The sequence below is a fragment of the Microcaecilia unicolor genome, chromosome 4, assembly GCF_901765095.1.
Source record: "Microcaecilia unicolor chromosome 4, aMicUni1.1, whole genome shotgun sequence".
Taxonomy (NCBI): domain Eukaryota; kingdom Metazoa; phylum Chordata; class Amphibia; order Gymnophiona; family Siphonopidae; genus Microcaecilia; species Microcaecilia unicolor.
Genome location: NC_044034.1, coordinates 26,713,875 through 26,738,764, shown reverse-complemented (window position 1 = coordinate 26,738,764; position 24,890 = coordinate 26,713,875). Strand labels below are relative to the sequence as shown.

At 44.5% G+C, this 24,890-nt stretch overlaps 1 protein-coding gene across 2 annotated transcripts in view; it reads right to left on the bottom strand.

The window, feature by feature from the left end:
* Positions 1–24,890, bottom strand: part of TSKU (tsukushi, small leucine rich proteoglycan) — an 85,315-nt gene that overhangs the window by 46,840 nt on the left and 13,585 nt on the right. The window contains exon 2 of one of the 2 annotated variants that reach the window (XM_030200059.1): positions 8,535–8,684. The exons of the other annotated variant lie outside the window; for it this stretch is intronic. The gene's annotated coding sequence lies outside the window, so the exon portion shown is untranslated. The remainder of the gene's footprint in view (positions 1–8,534; positions 8,685–24,890) is intronic. 2 annotated transcript variants of the gene reach the window in all.

Below are 24,890 nucleotides of genomic sequence, written 5' to 3'. Positions count from 1 at the left end.
AATTTAAAAAGAGGGATGATCAGCAGGAAAAGGGGGAAGGGGGAAATGGGACTTGATATACTGCCTTTCTGAGGTTTTTGCAACTACATTCAAAGCGGTTTACATATATTCAGGTACTTGTTTTGTACCAGGGGCAATGGAGGGTTAAGTGACTTGCCCAGAGTCACAAGGAGCTGCAGTGGGAATTGAACCCAGTTCCCCAGGATCAAAGTCCGCTGTACTAACCACTAGGCTACTCCTCCACTAGCAACAGTCCATGTAGAAGCCTGTCCTTGCAGATCAGCAATGCGGCCGCGCAGGCTTCTGTTTCTGTGAGTCTGACGTCCTGCATGTACATGCAGGACGTCAGACTCACAGAAACAAAAGCCTGCGCAGCTGCGTTGCTGATCTGCAAGGGCAACCTTCTACATGGATTGTTGCTAGTGGACTAGCAACATTCCATGTAGAATCTCAAATAGTAGCAACAGAATCTCAATAGCAGCAACATTCCATGCAGAATCTCAAATAGGGAAAGGGAAATGGGACTTGATATACCGCCTTTCTGAGGTTTTTGCAACTACATTCAAAGCGGTTTACATATATTCAGGTACTTGTTTTGTACCAGGGGCAATGGAGGGTTAAGTGACTTGCCCAGAGTCACAAGGAGCTGCAGTGGGAATTCCCCAGGATCAAAGTCCACTGCACTGAAAAGGAGGTGATGGTGCCCTTGTATAGATCTCTGGTGAGGCCCCATTTAGAGTACTGTGTGCAGTTCTGGAGACCGCACCTTCGAAAAAATATAAACAGGACAGAGTCGGTCCAGAGGGCGGCTACAAAATTCTAAGCGGTTCTGAACACAAAAAAATATAGGGACAGGCTTTTGAACCTCAACATGTATACGCTGGAAGAGAGGAGGGAGAGAGGAGACATGATAGAAACATTTAAATATCTCAAGGGCATTAATATACAGGAAGAGAGCCTTTTCAAATGAAGGAAAACTCTGGAATGAGGGGGCATACGATGAAGTTAAGAGGGAATAGGCTTAGGAGTAATCTAAAAAAGTAATATTTTACGGAAAAGGGTGGAGATTGTGGAGTCGAGGACTGTGTCAGAATTTAAAAAAAAAAGGCATGGGATAAGCATGTGGGATCGCTTAGGAAAAGGAAGAGTTAGGGGTTACAGAGGATGGGCAGACTGGATGGGCCATTTGGCCTTTATCTGCCGTCATGTTTCTCTGTTTCTATTATGTAATCCGCAGTACCTCAGGATACATAGAGGCTCATTTTCAAAGCACTTAGCCTCCCAAAGAGCTTTGAAAATATGCCTCATAGTAACATAGTAGATGACGGCAGAAAAAGACCTGCATGGTCCATCCAGTCTGCCCAACAAGATAAACTCATATGTGCTACTTTTAGTGTATACCTTACCTTGATTTGTACCTCCTTGGATAGTGAATCATGCAGTAAATCTGGTTTGGCATTGCATTCACAGCCACAACACAAAGATAGCGAGTCCCAGGTCAGCCATTCTCTCTAACAGGCAGTGCTTCAAACAATTACCGCTCTATCCCCTGATCCATTAAAAAAAAAAAAAAAGTGTCTCCATTTGCCAAATCCCTCCCACAACTTCCAATCCTTCATAAAAGATTGGATGTCCCATTCCTCCCCTTTAATTCACCCACCGGGGTCTGGTGGTTAGTAGAGAGACAAAAGTAATCTCCACTCTGACTCCGGCAGCCTGACACCTAGTGGTCACACCATGAGACTACCACTAAGGGCGAGTGAGTATCTGAAGAGGGAGTGGCCAGAGATTGCTCCTGCCCCTCCCCCCCCGAATACCCATAAAGGGGGAAATGGGACTTGATATACCGCCTGTCTGAGCTTTTTTTGCAACTACATTCAAAGCGGTTTACATATATTCAGGAAAGGATTCTGCAGGTAGGTGCCAGGGGGTAGAGAGGGTGGCGATAGGGGTAGCCATGTTCCTTTTAATTGCAGCCATCTTTCAAGTATCTCTGGGACCAGCGGGTTGACCGTTAGCAGACCTGTGCTCCTGGGAGATGCTGCGAACGCCTCTTGAAGTGTTAATTGTCAGTGAACAACAGCTTGTTACGTTTACCACAAGTTACCTTATTCAAGTTGCATAATGAGCGGTTTTGCAGCTCACTGCTATGCTAACATGCTATTTAGTAAATAGGCAGCTTAATTTCTAGCTGAGGCAAGAGGGGCTGAAATGACTTGCCCAAAGAAGCATCAGTGAGACATGACATTTAAAACCGTGACTCCCCTGGTTTTCAGTCTACAGATCTAGACCAAGACCCCGATATTCAGCAGCTCCTACCAGGTCTAGGAGCCCTTTTACTATGCCACGTAGCCGCCTAAACGTGCCCCCCACAAACGTGTGTCAATTTGGAGTTACCGCCCGGCTACCGCGTGGCCCGTGCAGTAATTTCATTTTGACACGCGTCCGCTACACACACCAGAAAATCTATTTTATTTTCTGGCGCGTGGCGAAAATTGGGCGGTGACTCCGACTTGATGCCTATAGGCGATTATACCGCAGGGTTAACGCGAGAGACCTCAGTGCTAAGTCAGTGGCTGGCGGTAAGGTCTCAGACCCAAAACGGACGCGTGCCAGTTTTAACTTTGCCGCACGTCCATTTTCAGCAAAAATTTTTTAAAGGCCTTCTTTTTTTTTTTTTATAGGCGCGCTGAAAAATGGATCAGCGTGCGCCCAAAACACACGCTTACACTAGCCCATTTTTCAGCACACTTTTGGAAAACGACCCCTAACTGCTGCTCACTTGGGTCAGATTTTCAGAGCATTATCTCGACAGACAATGGCGCTAAAAAGCCTCAATATCCAGTTGGGAAGTTATCCGTTGATATCCCATAATCAAGATTAGGACAGCAAACTTGTCAGGATAGCTTAATTGCTCGGATATTTATCTAGGTAACAGTGCTGAATATCAACCAGGGCTCTGGAGTCGGTACACCAAAAACCTTCGACTCTGACTTCTATTTTTCTACTGTCCAACTCGGATTCCAGCTCCGGCAGTGACTCCCACTGATATTAGGCTTTACATTTTTTGTTCTGGATCAAAAGTACTAGTAAATATTGTAGATCCAGGACAAAGCTATGTATATAATAAGTATAAAATGATAAATTTACCATATATTATAATGTATGTTTTTTTTTTTTAATTTTGAAGCTGGAGTCAGTCAGTACATTTTTACAGATTCTTGTTGGAATGTAATTGTATTTTTACATGCATTGCCTGTCACCTATTATTTCTCTGTGATTACTCTGTGACCTCTGATGTGAATTACTTAGAGAGGTCACACAGCTATGCAACTTCCTGTGGGGGCAGATGCAGCACATGGAGCACATGGAGCTCATGATCTCTCCTAACCTGAGAGGATCTATGGTGGTGTGAGCATCCATTACCATCTAAGCACATGGAAGGAGCTGATAAGACAAATGTATAGTAATATGTATATATAAGCCTGTCTGATTATAATCTAACTACAAACTGTGAGTAAACAGATGTTTTGTTACTTCAACTTTAAAGTGACTCAGCAGTGAATTATTCAGGGGTGAATGAGAGAGAGATGAAGAAAGAAATTAACATTTCTAAAGCTGAAGCTGTGTGTACTAAAATCTGCTAATTATTTACTACAAATAATCCAACAATTCTGACTCCACCCACAATTGCTGCCAACTCCAACTCTACAGCTTATCAATGGTACACAGGTAAGTACAAATGTATTGCCACACTGGGACAGACCAAAGGTCCATTAAACCCAGCATCCTGTTTCCAGTATATCAAATTCCCATCTTCTTTCACTTTCCCTTTCGAAATGAACTGGAAATTCAAAGGGGCAGAAGGAAAACCACCAAATGCCACACTGTACCCTCCACAGATTCAGGTACAAACTTACCCTCCTTCTACAAAGCCACGCGGCACAATGCCGACGCAGCTCATTCACTTTGAATGGGCTGTGTCGGCCTCACTGCACCGGCAGCTGCTAGCGTAGCTTTGTAAAAGGGGGGGGGGGGGGGGGGGTTAGTAAGCCCTCGGGTGATAAGGAAATACCTTGCATACCCAAATGTGACTTGTCTTCAGCAACTATTAAAAATATGAGCTAAAATTTAACCCCCCCTTCCCTAAACGTCATACAAGTATTGCTGCTTTTTAGTATAAGGCATCACACTTAGTCTTGCTGCACCTCTGCTATATACGCAGCATATGCAAGCAGTCAAACTGACTATTCAAAGTCACAAAACGGAGTGTAAGAACCCACCATTTCTAATTGCCTTACGCTCTGCTGCACGCTGCATATTGAAAAGTACAGGCAGTGAGGTACATTACCCACCCTCTACCTTACACTGTGTTTTTCCCACACATTGTATCACCTCTATGTTACTTTGTACCCACACACTGTTACCTCTGCGATACTTTGTACATACACATTGTATTACCTCTATGATACTTTGTACCCACACATTGTGTTATCTCTGTAATACTTTGTACCCATACATTGTAAGCCGCACTGAACCTGCTATCGAGCGGGAAAGAGCGGGGTATAAATGCCATAAATAAATTAATTAACCAATTTAATTTTGACACATTGTGTTGGACACCTAAAAATAAAGCGTTCTGTGCCTTATGATGGTGTTGGACATGAAGGGTGATCCAGGGAGCACTGAGGATCCCTCAGCTTCCGCAGATGAAGAAACAGCGCCGGTGGAGGCGGCTGCCAAACATTAAGGCGTCATCATTTGCATGATGCAGCTTGAGGAGCTGCTGAGAAGGGCTTCATTTCTGGGGGAATGGCCTGAAATGCAGTTCCAATAAACTTGGGGGGGGGGGTGGGGGGGTTACTAAGGTGTGCTGAAAATGGCCTGCAGTAGTGTAGACGTGTGTTTTGGGCGCACACAGAATTATCTTTTCAGCGCACCTACAAAAAAAAGTGCCTTTTTAACATTTTTGGCCGAAAATGGACACGCGGCAAAATGAAAATTGCCGTGCGTCCATTTTGGATCTGAGACCTTACCGCCAGCCACTGATCTAGCGGTAAAGTCTCACATGGTAACCAGGTGGTAATCACCTATGCCTGCCAAATGCCACTTGGCGCACATCCGATACGCGCGGCAAAAAATAAAAATTATTTTTGGCCGCGCATATCAGATGTGCGCCAAAAATGAAATTACTGCAAGAGCCACGCAGTAGCCGTGCAGTAACTCCATTTCGGTACTTGTTGGGTGTGTGTAAAAGCTTAGTAAAAGGGCCCCTTGAACTTTCAGTGTTCACACTTGAAATCACTCCTTTTTCTAGAAATCAATTTTTAAACATGTATGTAATAGATATAGAAAAATGACGAGGACCTCAGTAGTCTTAAAGCATCGCTATCTCCTTGACATACAGTGATACCTCGGTTTTCGTCGATAATCCGTCCGAAAACGATCGGCGAAAACGGAGGCAATTATTTCCATATGAATCAATGAGCAGGAGAACGCGTGGGTTGCCCTTTGTTTTCACAAAATTAGCAGCGAGGTCACTTGGGCACGCCGACGAAATCCGAGACAAATTTTTCGCGGAAAAATAAAAATCGATGAAAACCGAAACCGACGATAACCGAAGTGAACAAAAACCGAGGTATTACTGTATTTTCATTAGTAGACATATTTTGTTGCTGCTGATTCAGACTAAAAACTCAGAGGTCAAACCACATCCTCCAACGAACTGAAAATGTATCAAAATATTTTTTTGTATAGGGCAAAATCACCATACACAGTACTTAATAACTGATCCCAGAGGGGACTGAAGAAGCCAAGGGTGAAACAGAGGTCCCCGCTGCGATCAGTTATTAAAGATAAGTGCTCTCTTTTTGTCCTATACAAAACATTTTTTGACAAATATATTTTCAATTTGTTGGCTCAAATCATGATTGCGAGTTAGTATTACAATAGGTGGTTTGACTTCTGAATTTTCAATCTGAATCAGCAGCAACAAAATACGTTTTTATTAATGAAAATATGACAAGGAGCGTTGCCTTAAGACAGGTCCTTTCCTTCTAATTTTTCTACATCTGTTACACAAATGTTTAAAAAAATGATTTATATAAAAAATAAATATAAAAGGACTGATTTCAAATGGGAACACTAGTATAAGTCCAAGTTTATTCCACAGCGTTTGTTGTTGTGCTTTATAGAGTGTTTTAATTGGTGGTTTTCCCCATTTTTATATAGTGTTAGCTGAAATGCAGTTCCATCATTTTGCCAAATCCAGTGCAGAAATGGTATTTTGCTCCAGTCCCTCCCTTCTAGATAGCCTGCAGGGAAGAGAAGGGGTGGGGGGTGAGCCACTTTTGTTGTTTAATTAATATTAATTGGTATAAGTTTAAAGGTTTTCTAAACACGTTTACTATTTATTTATTTTATTGCATTTGTATCCCAAATTTTCCCACCTATTTGCGGGCTAGAAGAATTGATTCTGGTAATTATGGGACTTGGTATCACCACAGTGAGTTAATGTAGATGTAAACCTGATCAACAAATGACCTGAAATTACTGCAGGAATTTTAGATAATCTTGCTCCTCTACGTTTAAAATGAAAACAATCTATGAAAAGTGATAAGTGGTGTACCCCAGATTTATTTATTGGGAGATAAAGTGATTGTGCAGAAAATTGGAGTGAAATGGTGTAAAGATAAAGATGATTATAAGTACATAAGTGTTGCCATACTGGGATAGACTGAAGGTCCATCAAGCCCAGCATCCTGTTTCCAACAGTGGCCAATCCAGGTCACAAGTACCTGGCAGAAACCTAAACAATAGCAGCATTCCATGTAGAACCCCAAAGAGAAGCAACATTCCATTCAGATTCTCAACTAGTAGCAACATTCCATGTAGAACCCCAAAGATTAGCAAGATTCCATTCAGCATCTCAAATAGTAGCATAAGTACATAAGTATTGCCATACTGGGACAGACCAAAGGTCCATCAAGCCCAGCATCCTGTTTCCAACAGTGGCCAATCCAGGTCACAAGTACCTGGCAAGATCCCAAAACAGTACAATACATTTTATGCTGCTTATCCCAGAAATAAGAAGTGGATTTTCCCCAAGTCCATTTTAATAATGGCTTATGGACTTTACTTTTAGGAAGCTAGCCAAACCTTTTTTTAAACCCTGCTAAGCTAACTGCTTTTACCAACGAATTCCAGAGTTTAATTACGCGATGAGTGAAGAAAGATTTTCTGCGATTCATTTTAAATTTACTACTTTGTAGCTTCATTGCATGCCCCCCTAGTCCTAATATTTTTGGAAAGAGTAAACAAATGATTAACGTCTACCAGTTCCACTCCACTTTTTCCAGAGCTGCTTGGCGTGAAGCAGTTCATAAGCAAGCTCTGACGTTGGCTGGAAAAACATATTATAATGGACTAAATTGGAAAGAACTGTGCTAATGTGAAGCAATTATTTTTTTTTATTGTAAATTCCCACTTATAAAATCTCCTGTTAATAAAGCTGGAGATGCAGAACAGCTTCCTTCAGTAAATCAATTAGCTAAGTTCTTCCAAGACAAAATAGCTAAGCTTAGAGCTGGGTTTACAAAAGATGTAGTTGATTATTGTTTAAGGGAGGGGATACCTGCTGATCGAATTTGGAGAGATTTTGCCACTATTCAGTGGAATGAATTATCTAAATTATTTAAGAACTATGCCTCCTCTTATTGTACGTTGGATACTTGTCCTCTTTGTTTGATGGGATTGGCTTCACCATCATTTCAGGTCCATCTATTCCTTTTTGTCCACAAAATAAACCCTGCTGATGGGCAGAGGAGCAGAGAAGGTAGAGGATAGAAGACAGCTGGGAAAAGAAGATGGAAGGTGAAGAGTGGATGGTACCTAGGAAAGTGGGCAGGAGGGGGAAAAAACTGTATTGGGGAGAGAGAAGACTGCGCAAGAATGGGGTGAAGAGGCAGACAAGGTTCCATGGGATTAGGGTGGGTGGAAAGGTTGTGTACCCACCAGTAAAGAAATGTAGTCATGGTGGAGGTTTAATTGGAGATGCTGGACATGGAGCCACAAGAGCACAGAGGGGAGATGCTGGACATAGGGGGAGAAAGAGGGAGGCACAAGGGAGATGTAAGCATAGGAGAAGGAATAGGGAGATACAGATGAGATGCTGAACATAGGAGGAGATATGTAAAATGAAAATAAAGGATTGGAGATCAGGTGGAAATGGGATTACATGGTGGGTGCATTTTGCCCCTGGTAAGTAAGTGCTGGAGGTAAACAACATTTGTGGGGGTTTTGTACTCTCTGTGGCATTCACATTTGCAATCTCATAAGAAGAACATAAGAGTAGCCATTCTGGATCAGACCAATGGTCCATCTACACCAGTATCCTGTTATCCAAACAGTGGCCAAGCCAGGTCACAAGAACCTGGCAGAAACCCAAATTGTGGCAACACTCCATACTAAAAATCCCAGGGCAAGCAGATGCTTCCCATGTCTGTCTCAATAGCAGACTACAATCTCATACTTACATTTTTCAAGCTTCTTCCACACAATGTTTCTGAACCACTGGGGAGTGGGAGGGGATGGTGGTGGCAGAGAAGGTTCCCACTAGGATCAATTTACATGTGACATCAGAACTGGGCAGTAATTTGTGGATTTTGTCATAAGGCTTCTTCTAGCTGTTCAGAACAAAACAGCAGGGACTGCGTTAAACAATTAAATATTTTAATTTAATTTTACTCTCTAGAATGTACAACCTACCTAAAACTCCAATAAATTATTTTTAAGCATTTATAACTGACAAGGAGGTGAGGATATCTAATTGCATTACACAAGGGTGCACACTTTTCAAACAAATGATTCCCAAACCTTTCCTTCTGGAATCCACACTTGACCTTAAGAATGTAAATTGTAAGCCACTTTGAACCCAAACCTGTTTTTTTTTGGATAACAGTGGCATGCAAGAATGCATAAATAAATAAATAAATAAATAAATAAATGAAACCATAATCCATGCCCACTACAGAGTTGATAAATATCATTTTTGAAAAACAAAGTAAAATTCAATTTGGATTTTAAAAAACTTCCCTTAAAAAAAACCAAAAACTGATCCAAAGTAATAAAATCTGATGTGCAGAACCAAGAAGAAATGATTGCACTAACAGTTGATGTCTACAAGAGGAGATCAGAACAAAACCAGTTTGTAGGAAGTGTATAATAGTGCGAGATGAGAACATGTTCACGAGATAAAGCTATTCATTAGCATAGCCAATCAGTGTTGACCATGACATTAAATAGGTCCCATCAGATGTGCTTACTGTCATATTACCCATATCCTGAGTAAACCTATAAAAGTCGGTGTACTTCCTGCTTCAAGTGAGAGAGGGGCGGCCACCAGTGTTGCCAGGTGGGCGGTTTTACCGCCCAATTGGGCGGTTTTCTGCGACCCGCCGCGGGAAATTTTTGCCCGCGGCGGGTTGCGGTTTTTTGGCTTGTTTTGGGTCTTTTGGGCGGTTTTTTAAGCGATTTTTTCGGCCGCGGGGGGCGGGGTTAGTGACGTTTTGGGCGGGGTTAGTGACGTTCTGGGCGGGGCCGATGATGGGGAGGTGGGGCCAATGACGGCGGGGGTGTCAGGGGCGGGGTTTGACTTTGGGCGGGTTTTGGGCTGGATTTGGGCTCGTTTGGGTGGGAAAAAAATTTTCCACCTAGCAACCCTGGCGGCCACGGCTACTCTCTCTCCATGGGAAACAAATGCAGCACCTCAGAATTGGCAAATTACCCAATTGCTCTCCCATGTACACCTTTGATTGGTAAAAGACATCATAAAAGACTAAAACCCAGATGGCACCTGTTCGCAACTGGGGAATTATATTCCTATAACTAATTGAATGGTATTTCTCATGACAAATAGTGTTCTGTAAATTGTGTCTGCAGACTAATGGCTAATTGTAATTATACTTGATGCCCAAGAGATAAAAGATACCTTCTTATAATTAACTATATTTAGTATGTGTTCTTGGCTACTTATGAGCTAGCACACAGCTCTGGTAAGTAAGGAGTTCAGATATTGAAAGCAGCCTTAGGGAGTTTCCTGTGCTCGAGATATCTCCATTTGATCTGGGGGTGTCTCGGGGACCGGAAATAACTCAGAATTTATTCAGAAGGCAAGCTTTAGAACATAAGATTAGATTAAATTAATTTTTAAATAAACAAAATAAACATAAGAATAGCCATACTAGGTCAGACCAATGGACCATCTAGCCTAGTATCCTGCTTCCAACAGTGGCCAATCCAGGTTACAAGTACCTAGCAGAATCCCAAAGAGTAGCAAGATTCTGGAACTCAAGCAATGACAAGATTGCGGAACCCCTAAGAGTAGCAAGATTCCAAGTAACCAATTCCAGGATAAGCAATAGCTTCCCTCTTCTATCTCAACAGCAGACTATAGACTTTTCCTCCAGGAACTTGTCCAAACCTTTTTTTAAACCCAGATCTGCTATAGAGCGGGTCACAGCAGTCTGCATACTGTCTGGACTCTGATCTTTTTGGCTCTTGTTCAGCTAATTCTATTGCTTTTCCCCCCCTACACAAGCCAGAAAACAAGGCACAGTAATACAGGGAGAAAACGGGAAAGTGTGAAGCCAGACATGAGGCCAGCCATCTGGAAACAATCTGATGAAGCACATTTAAGAGATTTTACTAAGCTGTGTAAGCCAATAAAATGGCAGTGAGCTTACACTAAGTTCTGTATAATTGTGGAAAGGGGTGGAGAATGCAGTACAGTTAATACAATTATCTACATTAACTGTTAACAGAACGTATAAACAGTGCACAGTGAATGCCCCATGAAAAAGGTGCACTTAAGTGAACGGTCTATAATGCAATGCAGTTAACATGCAGTGAAGAAATTTTCTCTACATTTAAAACAAGCCAAAATGCTAGGTATACCCTCGGCAGTTAATGAGAAGGTGTTGCAGTTACCGTGCATTAATTTTGGCCATTACCCACATTAAATGAGACATCGTAGCACATTTTAGTAACTAGGACCCTTTCAGGCATAAAAAAAAAAACCAGTCAAATTCCAATTTCTGTTCTATTGCAAGCCAACTTTATAACCATGAACTGGGAGACCCCCGTTTGCAAAACTGATTTTAATCAAGGTTTCCTTTTGAGAGGTTGGGTGTGATGAACCTAACAGCAGGCGCGTAGCTAGAAAACAGATTTTGGGTGGGCCTAGGCAAGAAGTGGGTGGGCACCAAGTGTTCTCCCCCCCCCCCCCCCCCCAAAATATATATATCTCAGCTGGCGAGAAAACGCTTCTTTCCACCTTAGCAGTCTAAAGAAGGCATGACTGAAAACTGAGAATGCACAGTTGCTGGTATCGTAACATAGTAACATAGTAGATGACGGCAGAAAAAGACCTGCACAGTCCATCCAGTCTGCCCAACAAGATAAACTCATATGTGCCACTTTTGTATATACCTTACCTTGATTTGTACCTGTCTTTTTCAGGGCACAGACCGTATAAGTCTGCCCAGCACTATCCCCGCCTCCCAACCACCAGTCCCGCCTCTGGCACAGACCGTATAAGTCTGCCCAGCACCATCTCCGCCTCCCGCCACCGGCTCTGCCACCCAATCTCGGCTAAGCTCCTTAGGATCCATTCCTTCTGAACAGGATTCCTTTATGTTTATCCCACGCATTAAGGAATCCTGTTCAGAAGGAATGGATCCTAAGGAGCTTAGCCGAGATTGGGTGGCAGAGCCGGTGGCGGGAGGCGGGGATGGTGCTGGGGAGACTTATACGGTCTGTGCCAGAGCCGGTGGTGGGAGGCGGGGATAGTGCTGGGCAGACTTATATGGTCTGAGCCCTGAAAAGAACAGGTACAAATCAAGGTAAGGTATACACAAAAAGTAGCACATGTGAGTTTCTTGTTGGGCAGACTGGATGGACCGTGCAGGTCTTTTTCTGCCGTCTTCTGAAATAGCAGATGAGCTGGTGCTTTACTAAAGTTCAAATGATGGCTCATTATGGTGTGTTCTGTTAAACAGGTGGGTCTTCAAGGATTTCCGAAAGTTGATTAGTTCATGTATTTTTTTCATGGCAGTTGGCAGTGCATTCTGTAGCTGCGTGCCTATATAAGAAAAAACTGGATGCATGTGTCAGTTTATATTTTAGTCCTTTGCAGCTTGGGAAGTGGAGATTTAGGAGTGTGCGTGTTGATTTTTTGGAGTTCCTGAGTTGTAGATCTATGAGGTCTGACATATAGACCGGAGCATCTCCATGAATGATTTTGTGAATCAAGGTACAAATCTTGAACGCAATGCGTTCCTTGATTGGGAGCCAGTGCAGTTTCTCTCTAAGGGGTGCGGCACTTTCGTATTTTGCTTTACCAAATATGAGTCTGGCTGCAGTATTCTGGGCAGTCTGATGTCTTTTGATGACTTGGTCTTTACAGCCAGCGTATAGAGCATTGCAATAGTCTTAAGTGACTCAACACCATTGACTGCACCAGGCTGCGAAATATATCTCTTGGGAATAAAGGTTTTACTCTCTTAAGTTTCCACATTGAATGGCGCATTTTCTTTGTGGTATTCTTCACATGACTTTCCAATGTAAGATTTCAGTAATTCTACAGAGCCAGCCTGTCCGTCACTGTGGAAAATGTGATAGTGAAACAGCACCACCTACTGGCAGGACTGCAGATGAAGGATTCCAGCTCAGCTTAGAGGCAACAGTGACCCTTAGTGTGCATAAGTGGCATAGCATATAGATGTGGTGGGGTGAGGGGGGGGGGGGGGGGGGGGGAATGTGCCAGTCTCCCACTGAAGAGCTGAACTATACCACATTCTGGATTACAGGTCATAACCCAATTCCATCACTCACTCCTATTCTGTTTGACTTATCAGTTCCCATCTTTCAAGTATTTGAGAGTCAGATTCCCACTTAATATTTTCTTATCATATCTCTTCCTTGCCTTACATCACATATGGGCTATAAAAAATAGTTTACCCTTTACAGCTTTACATATTCACTCCTTGCCCTCGTGACATCATGACTGAACTACTGTAATGTCGTCTTTCCAGTCAAGTCTGAAGTACTTACAATCGCTTCGGAATAGAGCTGCTTCCCTAGTATTCCCTGCATTGGCTACCCATCGCCTACAGAATAAAGTTTAAGATATTGGTGTTGGCCCACAAAGCCCTACACACCCCAGTCACCCGGGTTATTTGGCTTCACATGTTATCCCATACGTTCCAACACGTTTTTTACAATCCACCAAATTAGTTCTCCCCGGATCTGGAGAGCAAGATGGGAGAGCACCAGAAATGGTGCTTTTTTAACGATCTCGTCCTTTGGGACGATCTTCCTTCTACTATTACACTCAGAAAATAACCTGCTCACTTTCAAAGTGGCCTTGAAAATGCACATTTACAACACTGCCTTCGGGAGACTGCCGGGCCCCAGGCGAGAGATAGACCTAGACCTGACCAAGACCAATATTTTAATAGCACTCTGTTGCTACAGAATGCTAGGACTCTCTGTTAATGGATATTTCTTGGTATATGCGCCTTCTTAACGTAATTTTGGAGTTTCTTCCTTAAAAGTAGATTTTATTTTGTCAACTGCCTTGTCTTGTATAGCAAATTAGGCAGTACATTAAGTTCTAGAATAAACAAAACAGTGTCCCACCATTTATGCCTGCAAGAGACTTGGCTTTAAGTGGGGGTGTCCACATTTGGGTGCACCAAAGCGGGTGTCAGAGGCGTAGCTAGGTGGGGGTGCAAGGGGAGCAGTTGCTCCCCTAAACAGATTTTGAATAAAATGGTGCCTATGCGGATCAGTTCTTCAGCTTCACACTGAGGCCTATTTTACAAAAGTTCAAGCTCCTCTCATTGACCTATTAGTGCATTCAGGCCCAGATGCACAAAACCTAACGAGCCCACAACTTGCGTTTTAAACTGGTTCCAGCAAGTTTAAAACGCAAGTAGTTCACCCCGGGCATGCACTAAGGGCATTTTCCCTGCCACGGTAGCAGGCAACGAAATGGAATGCAAATGATTGAAAAGCTATTATAATGAGCTGCAGTACCGTTTTTCCGATTCCCTTACCGTAGGAACCCTAACGAGATGTCTGACCTCTTGTTAGGGCTCCTGTGAGGGAATCGGAAAGGAAAAGGGCCCCCAAAAAAGGTAAAAAAGAAAAAAAAAAAAGCAGGGAGCGCATGTGAGGGGCGGCCTTTAAGGACGTACTCTCCCTGCGCTTCTGAGAGACGTCTTTTTTTTCGCATTTTTTTTTAGCTCTGCCGGCACTGGTGTTTTTTCCCCCCTTCTATTTTGTCTTCGCCGCCCCTCCACAGCAAAACTTTTATGTTTTCCTGGTTGCCGGAGAATCGGGACGTCCCTTTAGATTAGGCTCCTCTTCCTGGTCTCTTCAGTCAATCAGAGTGTGCTTCGCTGACAACAGCCAGCTAAGCCCGCTTTGATTGGCTGAAGAGACCAGGAAGAGGAGCCTAATCTAAAGGGACGTCCCGATTCTCCGACTCAGGTACCGAAGGACTAGAGAATGCAAGTGAGCTACAACGAGTAGCTCATTTGTATTCCCTATCGTTGATGCATTCCCGTTCCCTACCGATTCGCTATGGAATCGGTAGGGAACGGGAATTACCAATGTCTTTAATGCATCTGGGCCTCACTCTGCTGCCCCTCACTACCTCTCCACCCTCATCTCTCCCTACACTCCTTCCCAGGAACTCCGTTCACTAGGCAAATCTCTCCTAATTGCTCCCTTCTCCTCCATCGCTAACTCCAGACTCCGTTCCTTTTATCTCGCTGCACCTTATGCCTGCAATAGACTTCCTGAGCCATTACGTCAAGCTCCTTCCCTGGCCGCCTTCAAATCCGGGCTAAAGGCCTACCTGTTTGATGCTGCTTTCGATTCCTAACTTGCCACCTACTCTCAACCCTTATCTTGTCTTCCTCTCTTCAATAGTTCCCTTTTCCCTATGTGTCCTATCTGTCTGTCCTACCCTTATCCCTTATTTGGCCTGTCTGTCCTGATTTAGATTGTAAGCTCTTTTGAGCAGGGATTGTCTTTTCTTCATGTTCAATTGTAAAGCGCTGTGTACGTCTGGTAGTGCTGTAGAAATGACTTGTAGTAGTAGTAGGTCTGCTTCCCCCTGACATCAAACCCTGGCTACGCTTCTGGCGGGTGTACACTAGTGTTCTAGAATGCAATTGGGGTGCCTACATCCAAGCGCCCCTTCATAGAATTACCCACTTACTCTAGGATGCTACAGCAGGGGGTTCTCAACCCGGTCCTCGGGACACACCTAGCCAGTCAGGGTTTCAGGATACCCACAATGAATATCCATGACACATTATTTGCATAGATTGGAGGTAATGCATGCAAATTTATTTCATGCATATTCATCGTGGATATCCAGAAAGCTGACTGGCTAGTTGTATCCCGAGGACCAGGTTGAGAATCCTTTGTGTTACAGTATGCAATCCATGCTCCACTGCTTCCCAGAAATGCTTCTCAGTGACCAAAGCAATTATTACTCTATATTATGTATTTTTGGTGTGGTAGTATCGTCCTGCTTGAGTGAACTTACAGTACAATCAGGGCTCACATTTATGCTGGTATAATGCAATGAGCTTTCATTTGCATGTATGCAGTTCAGCCACCGTAGAGGCAACCCTTGGCCAAGCGCCACAAACCACGGGGTCCTTTTGCTAAGACCTCTTTCCTGCCCCGAAGAGGTCACTAGACCACCAGGGCAGTAGTAAGGTAAGGGGAGGGGAAAATATGACAGGGGCGGAGCGAGGGCGGGGCATGTGTCCTCCTTTTTGGAGACTGAGTGGGTTCCATCCAAGAGCACTGTTAAAGGTTGTCTAGTAGATTTCTTATTGAATACCATAATAAGATGCTTATCAGAATACTTCCCATAAGTAAATGTCTTTACTTGTTTCCTATATAAAATAGTTCAATAAACTGTTTAACATTTCAGCCAGTCTTGTTCACAGTGGTCTTTTTTGGGTTTCCGGGGGGGGGGGGGAGGGGAGGGGAGGAGAGAAATCCACCCACTAACACCTTTCGTCCCAGGTGAAGGCACCAGGCAAGAGCCCGAGGGCGACTCCAACCAGGTCGGTCATGGAACCAGGGCCGCTCACAAGGGGGCGTTAACACTACTAAAGACAGGAGGCACCAAGGAAGTCAGGCCCTGCTATCAGAAAAGGAGTTAAAGTGCCCAGTGATTTGACGAGGACCATTGCGCAAAAGTTGGCATTCTGCCGGCACAGGAAGGTTATTGGCTGCAATGAAGCACTTTGCAGATGGGCAGTCCAGCCCCAGCTGGCAAAGTGAAGGGCTGAAGCAAAGAAATCCATACTGCCAGCACAGCCAATCTCCCAAGTCCATGTACAGCTGCTCTCCTTTCGTGCTGATTGAAAGGGGTAGAGAGGGCAAGCTCAGGATGCGTTTGCGAGTACGCTATGAGGAGTGCATTCAGAAAGAGCTATAAGCAGGGTTTTCTTTGAGGGGGTACTTGGGGATACAGAGCACTGGCACCTTTTCCGTTGTCTGCTAAAATTGACCCAGGGACCCCAAGTTTTAATGAAAGCGCTCAGGTTATACACACCAATTCTGCCTTGTCATAGATTCTGTGACTGGTTTCAGGGGGCCTGGCTATTGTGGGGTGGGTCCCTCAGTGATCACCCCATCCCTGAAGGGTGGCCTGGCATTTGAGTATTGGCAGCTTTTTCGCTAGAAAAAAAACCACACACGCTATAAGTATTTGTGATGGGGAGTTGAACAAAGATGGAGAGATATAGTTGTGTGTGTGTGTGTGTGTGTGGGGGGGGGGGGGGGTTGCTAGGGACATGGAGAAACAGAGAAAACTGAAAGTTGAACCTTGGTGGGGGGGGGGGGGGGGGGAGGGAGGAGGAAGGAAGTCAAGCCTAAAAATGAAGACTGTTGGGATTTCTTTTTTGAATCGCTTAGTATCTCATTGGTTCCGAGTGACCAGGCAGAGGCCAAAAGGCACTCATGTATTTTTCTGTTCAATCCTGCTTTCTCTTATTGTGTATAATACAAACTGCTGAACAGTCTACGTGTCAAAAAAACCCACAAGCAATCAAACGATTGAGTGAACACATTACAAGAGGCCCACGTTGCTATCATTCCTTCAGATGTAGGAGAGTCAGGCTGTGCCTTGCATGGCATTCAGGGAGAAAAAGCAGAGGCTTGCTTAGACACGTTTAGGAAGGCAAATGAAACTTTCACCAATCTGCAACTGAACACCAAAATCTTGAAACAGATTACATGTTATATGAATGCTATGTGTTTGCACAGAAAAAAATGAGTTTAGTAAATTATTATGTAACTAGTAAAAAAGGCCCGTTTCTGACAGAAATGAAACGGGCGCTAGCAAGGTTTTCCTCAGAGTGTGTATGTTTGAGAGAGTGTGTGTGAGATTGACTGTGTGAGAGAGAGTGAATGTGCGAGTGTGTGTGTGTGTGACAGAGAGTGAGAGTGGGTGCGAGTGTGTCCGTGAGAGAGAGTGTGTGCCAGGGGCCCCTCCCTGCTCTGTCCCAGTTCCAGGGTCCCCCCTCCATCCCTCCCTCCGAGTTCCAGGGTCACCCCCCCCCCTCCGAGTTCCAGGGTTCCTTCCAGTTTCAGGGTCCCCCACCCTCCCTCAGAGTTTCAGGGTCCCCACCCTCCCAGTTCCAGGGTCACCTTCCCTCCCTCCCTCCCAGTTCCATAGTCCCCCTCCCAGTTCAAGGGTCGCTCCCCCCTCCCTCTCAGTTCCACGGCCCTGTCTCCTACCTTCCTCCCTCCCTCTGAGGTGCTTGGTGAGGGGGGGGGGGGTTGCTATTTGCTGTCAACCTAAGGAGACACTGCTTCTGGTGTCTAGCAGCTAAGTCCTGTCATGACCCACAGGCAGCTGGAGGTCCCTCATACTGTTTCAGTGACACACATTGACAGGCAACGGCGAGGCTGACGCAGCCATGGGCACCCTGGATAAACTTTGTATTGTTGACAAATGATATGAAAATACAGAGTTTAAAATTGGTGTTTCTACCAGGTAGAATAATTTTTAAAGCTGTTTTAGTGATATTTAATTTAGATTTCATGATATTCATATGTACAGATGGGTAGATTTCAAATAAATTAAAAAGGTGTGCAGTAAGAAACCAAAAACAAAAACCTTTTGTCCTTTACCTGTTAAGGTGCAGTTTATCCAGTAGAAACAGCTTTAGACGTGTTTCAGATGTAAGAAGAAAAAAAAACGACAATGTGGATCAGCAGCTCCTAGGTGTGCTTGGTTTTGAGTGTATTGGAATGACAGCTGTGTTGGGGCGTGGAAACAGAGATTAACCAATGGGCTTCCTTGCTTACAGTGTAGTTGATTGGGTCACTTCCACTCGTGTGTAGTAATCGTCCTGCTGCATGGCCAAAGTCAGAGAGGAGAGGGGTTGCGGCGGAACGGTGAGCGAGCGGCTGCGGGAGGGTGGGTGAGGGGGACTGTGGGCGGGAGGACGGGGTGCAGTGGCGATTTTGTTTGGTTTTGAGTGTATAGGAATGATGGCTGTGTTGGGGAGTGGAAACAGAGATTAACCAATGGGCTTCCTTGATTCGTTGAGTGTCTGTGCTCCGCCCTAACGTCATCACGTTTGATGTGAGGGCGGGGCAGACACTCATGGGATCTACACAACTACAAATTTAGAACGTTGAAATGTTGGAGGCTTCATTAGAACCTTTGGGTTGTGAATTATGTCTGGATGGGGCGTGGCTGAAGGCGGGTCTATAGTGAGAGTGAGTGGTGCTGACAGCCTAGCCTACCAACAGTACAGGGCTTCAGTGTTTCCCTGCCACAGAGTGAGCTTCAGAACGTTGGAGGTGAGAATTATTTATATAGATGAATTTGTGACTCGCCTTACGCCATGGTTTCAGGTGAGGTACAGCTAACACAACAACATTTTAAAGGACACATCTATTATACATGAAAGCGAAGTATTGCAGCAATGTCAAGCTACTCCGTTCCAGGCTGGAGATTTGGGGACATTCCACCCCATCCTGGGATTTCTGACCACACCATCTCATACTGCCTTAGGATGTAAATTCAAGACCAGGACGGGCCAAAAAGTCTCCAGCTTGGAACTAGGTACCTGGGTATCTCTGAAACACGATGGCCCCTTAACACCCCCTTCTTTAATTAAATGCCTGACTCAGATACATTTTGAGCCCTTTCTGAAACGTATTCTGTGGGAAGCAGGCTCATAAGGACATAAGAATAGCCATACTGGGTCAGACCAATGGTCCATTTAGCCCAGTATCCTGTTTTCCAGTGGCCAAGCCAGGTCACAAGTACCTGGCAGAAACCTAAATTGTGAGAACACTCCATACTACAAATCCCAGGGCGAGCAATTGCTTCTCATGCTTGTCTCAATAGTAGACGATGGACTTTTCCTCCAGGAATTTGTTCAAACCTTTTTAAAACCCAGATACGCTAACCGCTGTTACCACATCCTCCGGCAAAGAGTTCAGAGCTTAACTATTCATTGGCTGAAAAAATATTTCCTCCTATTTGTTTTAAAAGTATTTCCATGTAACTGTCTCGAGTGTCCCCTATATCTCCCCTCATCCATCTCTTTTCCAAGCTGAAGAGCCCTAACCTCTTTAGCCTTTCCCCACACGAGAGGCGTTCCATCCCTTTTATCATCTTGATCTCTCTTCTTTGAACCTTTTCTAATTCCGTTATATCTTTTTTGAGATATGGCGACCAGAACTGAAAGCAATATTCAAAAAAGATATAGTAGAATTGGAAAAGGTACAGCGAAGGGCGACGAAAATGATAGTGGGGATGGGACGACTTTCCTATGAAGAGAGACTGAGAAGGCTAGGGCTTTTCAGCTTGGAGAAGAGACGGCTGAGGGGAGATATGATAGAAGTGTATAAAATAATGAGTGGAATGGATCGGGTGGATGTGAAGCGACTGTTCACGCTATCCAAAAATACTAGGACTAGAGGGCATGAGTTGAAGCTACAGTGTGGTAAATTTAAAACGAATCGGAGAAAATTTTTCTTCACCCAACGTGTAATTAGACTCTGGAATTCATTGCCGGAGAACGTGGTACGGGCGGTTAGCTTGACGGAGTTTAAAAAGGGGTTAGATAGATTCCTAAAGGACAAGTCCATAGACCGCTATTAAATGGACTTGGAAAAATTCCGCATTTTTAGGTATAACTTGTCTGGAATGTTTTTACGTTTGGGGAGCGTGCCAGGTGCCCTTGACCTGGATTGGCCACTGTCGGTGACAGGATGCTGGGCTAGATGGACCTTTGGTCTTTCCCAGTATGGCACTACTTATGTACTTATGTACTTATAAGGTGCGGACGCACCATGGAGCGGTACAAAGGCATTATAGTATTTTCAGTCTTATTCACCAACCCATACTCTAAGTGAGTAGATTGAGGACATCTTACTCAGGTCATCTGGTTCCTACTGGCAATTAATGGCCAAATAAGAAATGTGGCTTGTGAACTCAAAATTCCTGATATCAGCATCTGGGAACAAGCCGGAATTTGCTCTCAACCTGGCATTTGTACATCATGCCAGAATGCATAGCCGCTTCTGGTCAGGCCCACTCAACACATCTGCGGCCTAGCTAGCAAGGATCCCCGAGCCCCAACAGCTGAAGCCATCCTACGCTGGAAGCGCCAGGCCGTCTGAACACTAGTGAGGCTGCCAGTGTGCTTCCGGCCACTGACACCAGGCACCACCTATGCACACGAAATGTGCATGCATGGAGGGGGAGGGGGAAGGGTGCCGGTGCTGGTGGACGGAAGCGTTAAATTTTAAATGCTGGGGAAGAGGGCGGCAGGGGAGGAAATGCATGGGCCCACCCAGAAATCCACTTCTGGCTATGCTACTGACACCAGTCCAGTGCGCTCCGAGTTATAAAAACAAAAGACCACCAGTGACAGTCCCCAGCTGCAGACGGGAATAGGAAGCAACTGGCACAATTCAAAAAGATTCCAGGTTGGTAACCCGGTGCCATGTAATCCTTTTGCTCTTGGCGGAGCATGACAAACACCCGGCCGTTCATGTTCATCTCCAACCCGGGTGATCTGCTATTCATGCTGCCTTTTTCAGACCAAGCTAGGTAGCCTCTTTACACCCCAACTCCTATGCTGCCCTCTGCAGGCTAGGCAAAGCAGCTCAGTCACACATAAATGGCCTGCCGGTCCTAAGCAGTTGTTCTCTTGCCCACTACAAGCACCCTTTCTAGAATAGCGCTTAAAGTCGATTCCCGCGCTCAAAGTTGAGTGCTAATATTTGTGCCAGCTGAAACCCGGTGTAAGTGCCAGAACCCAACTCATGCCATTTTGGCTCATCGACGCTATTCTATAAAAAACTGCATGCAAATATTCAGAACGCCCCGACCCGGTCATGCCTCTCCCCTGGCCACGCCCCCTTTTAAGCTACATGCTTAGTAACATAGTAAATGACGGCAGATAAAGACCTGTTCGGTCCATCCAGTCTGCCCAACAAGCTAAACTCATTTTACATGGTATGTGATACTTTATATGTATACCGGAGTTTGATTTGTCCTTGCCATTCTCAGGGCACAGACCGAGAAGTCTGCCCAGCACTGTTCTTGTACTAAAAGTTCTGAAGATTCTGGAATCCTAAAGAGTTACAAGATTCCGGAATCCCAATGAGTAGCAACATTCCATGTAGAACCCCAAAGAGTAACATAGTAAATGGGATTTAGGTGCTTGGGGTTCTAGAATAATAAGCAGATTAGTGCCAATTAACTTCAATAATTGATTATGGTCAATCAATTGACAGCTAAAGACTCGTTAATCAATGTTTGCAAGCACATCTCGGATCTGTATTGAAATTTCAGTACCATAAATAGAATACGGGGTAGGTATTTCCTAGGGGTGTAAACAGCCAAAAAAAAAAAAAAAAAGGTTTGGTTTGTGCTTGTTTAAATGATTTTTCCTGTTCATTTTTGACCTATTTGGATTATTAAGCGCATACAGTATCTGCATAAGGATAAGCACAATTGATTTACATACGTTAATTCACAGGGATACATCCATGTAAGCGATTTGTGTACACTTTACATTTTTTAGGTACCCAGACCAACCGAATGCACGGCCCTAGAAGGAACCCCAAGCACGTTCCAACTGATGCCCAACCTAAAACCATTCCGTTACTTTGGCAGCAGTAAGGCCAGAGCTCGGGATCTGCAGCTCCCAAAATTTCTCACACTCTCCCCCTCAAGTAGCAAGCTGGCGAGCACAAAGACAGGCCTGTGCCCTCACATCAGTGCCAGCATATCAATGACCCCAGTCACTCCGCTTTGCAGCCTGAATTAGCTCTGCCAGCCGGTCTTTATTTGCACTCTGCATGCCTTCCTCCCTCATCCTAGGAAACCTGTGCTCTAAAAAGACTTACCAACCCAGCTCACGGCACCCCAAAAGCCATCCAACCTAGCCTTGATGGTCTTTGGCTGCACGACCTTATCTCTGTTTTAAAAAAATGCAAACGGCTACTTTGCTTCACAAACCCTTCTCTGTTCTAGGGGGGGTAAATGTTGTGTCTGTACCCTCACAGCACTGTAAAATAATCTCTTGCAGGAGCCTGTTAGGCACATAAGCGGAGCAGAGAGCGAGCCCCCATGGAAGAAAAACACACACACAAACACACTGAACAGTGTGCGTGCTCCTTTTCACATCCAAATAGCGGGGGAGAGGCTAAAATTAGGACGGAAGGCAATAAAAAGGGCATTCTGTTAAGACTGGGAAAAGCAGGGCCATGCAGTTCCCTCAGCTCAGAGTAAGTAGAACGGTTTGTTTAAGGGGGCCACCTCTGCTGCAGCACAGCAGACGCCTTGTTTGACCATGAAGAAACGGGGCTCTCGGCAGGTTTAGTTATAGGACAGACATCCAGAGATGATGGTGTCCCTGAGCTTGAGGGCATATGGGTCGCATCTTCATTAGCTAGTCTGGGAGACCCAATAGTAACATAGTAAATGACGGCAGATAAAGACATGTTCGGTCCATCCAGTCTGCCCAACAAGATAAAAACTCATTTTACATGGTATGTGATACTTTATATGTATACCACAGTTTGATTTGTCCTTGCCTTTCTCAGGGCACAGACCGTAGAAGTCTGCCCAGTACTGTTCTTGTACTAAAAGTTCTGAAGATTCTGGAATCCTAAAGAGTTACAAGATTCCGGAATCCCAATGAGTAGCAACATTCCATGTAGAACCCCAAAGAGTAACATAGTAAATGACGGCAGATAAAGACCGTACGGTCCATCCAGTCTGCCCAACAAGATAAAAACTCATTTTACATGGTATGTGATACTTTATATGTATACCCGAGTTTGATTTGTCCTTGCCTTTCTCAGGGCGCAGACTGTAGAAGTCTGCCCAGCACTGTTCCTGTACTAAAAGTTCTGAAGATTCTGGAATCCTAAAGAGTTACAAGATTCCGGAATCCCAATGAGTAGCAACATTCCATGTAGAACCCCAAAGAGTAACATAGTAAATGACGGCAGATAAAGACCGTACGGTCCATCCAGTCTGCCCAACAAGATAAAAACTCATTTTACATGGTATGTGATACTTTATATGTATAACCGAGTTTGATTTGTCCTTGCCTTTCTCAGGGCGCAGACTGTAGAAGTCTGCCCAGCACTGTTCCTGTACTAAAAGTTCTGAAGCTAACGTCGAAGCCTCTTAAAATTTACAAGCCTTTTACAACCGGCGCTTTTGCCGCACGTCCATTTTCAGCCAAAATAAAAGGCCTTTTTTGCAGGTGCACTGAAAAATGGGCCTGCGCTCACGGCAAAATGAAAATTGGCACGCGTCCATTTTGGGCCTGAGACCTTACCGCCATCCATTGACTCAGCGGTAAGGTGTCATGCGTTAACCGAGTGGTAATCATCAGCGTGTGTACGATAATTACTGCCCGGTTAGCGCCATGCACCGGAAAACCTTACAGCGCACGTAGCAGATGTGCATAAATTACCGCCCATTACACGAGGTAGCCAGGCGGTAGTTCAAAACTGACGCACATAGGATGCGCATACGTGCCTACGCGGCTTAGTAAAAGGGCCCCTTAATTAATTAACGAGCCAATTACAGTCAATAATTGGAATGGCACTACTTTGGACTTGCGCGTGCATTCTATTCTATGACCCTGGGCACCTAAATACCATAGTAATAGTAAGCAACCCCAAAGGGGGTGTGGCCATGGGAAGGGTGAGTGGGTCTGGGATGCTCTGAAAATTTGCTTGCAGTGTTATAGAATAGCACCATTTATGCACCAAATGCCATTAGTTGGGTGCCCAGTAAATCAGTTTTAAAAATAACCTACTATTGTTGCCGCTGGCTTCGAAATGGCGGAGGCTTTTATTTTTTTTAAACCCCGCCTACTTATTGGCTTCCCATTCATCACGTAACTTCCTGTCAATTCTCCGACAACTCTTAGAACCAATAGCAGCTCCCTATTAAACTAAACTCATCCATTCGATTTCCAAATTTCATCCAGATGGAGTCGCTGAATTCAAAAGAAATTTCTGGCGCTGTTCTTTAAAATTTAATCTATGTTCTATTTTACCTCCCTCCCACCCATTAACTACTTGATCAATCACTCTCCACTTAAAATCAGTAACTGTACGTCTTGCCGCCACCCAATGTTGTGCTAACGGGGCATGAATCGTCTGAGTAAATATACGGGATTTGTGTTCGTTATGTCTAACCTTAATGCGACGACTACTTATACCCACGTATACTAAATAACATTGGCAGACAATTACATAAATCACATTTCTACTATTACATGCAATCTCAAGCA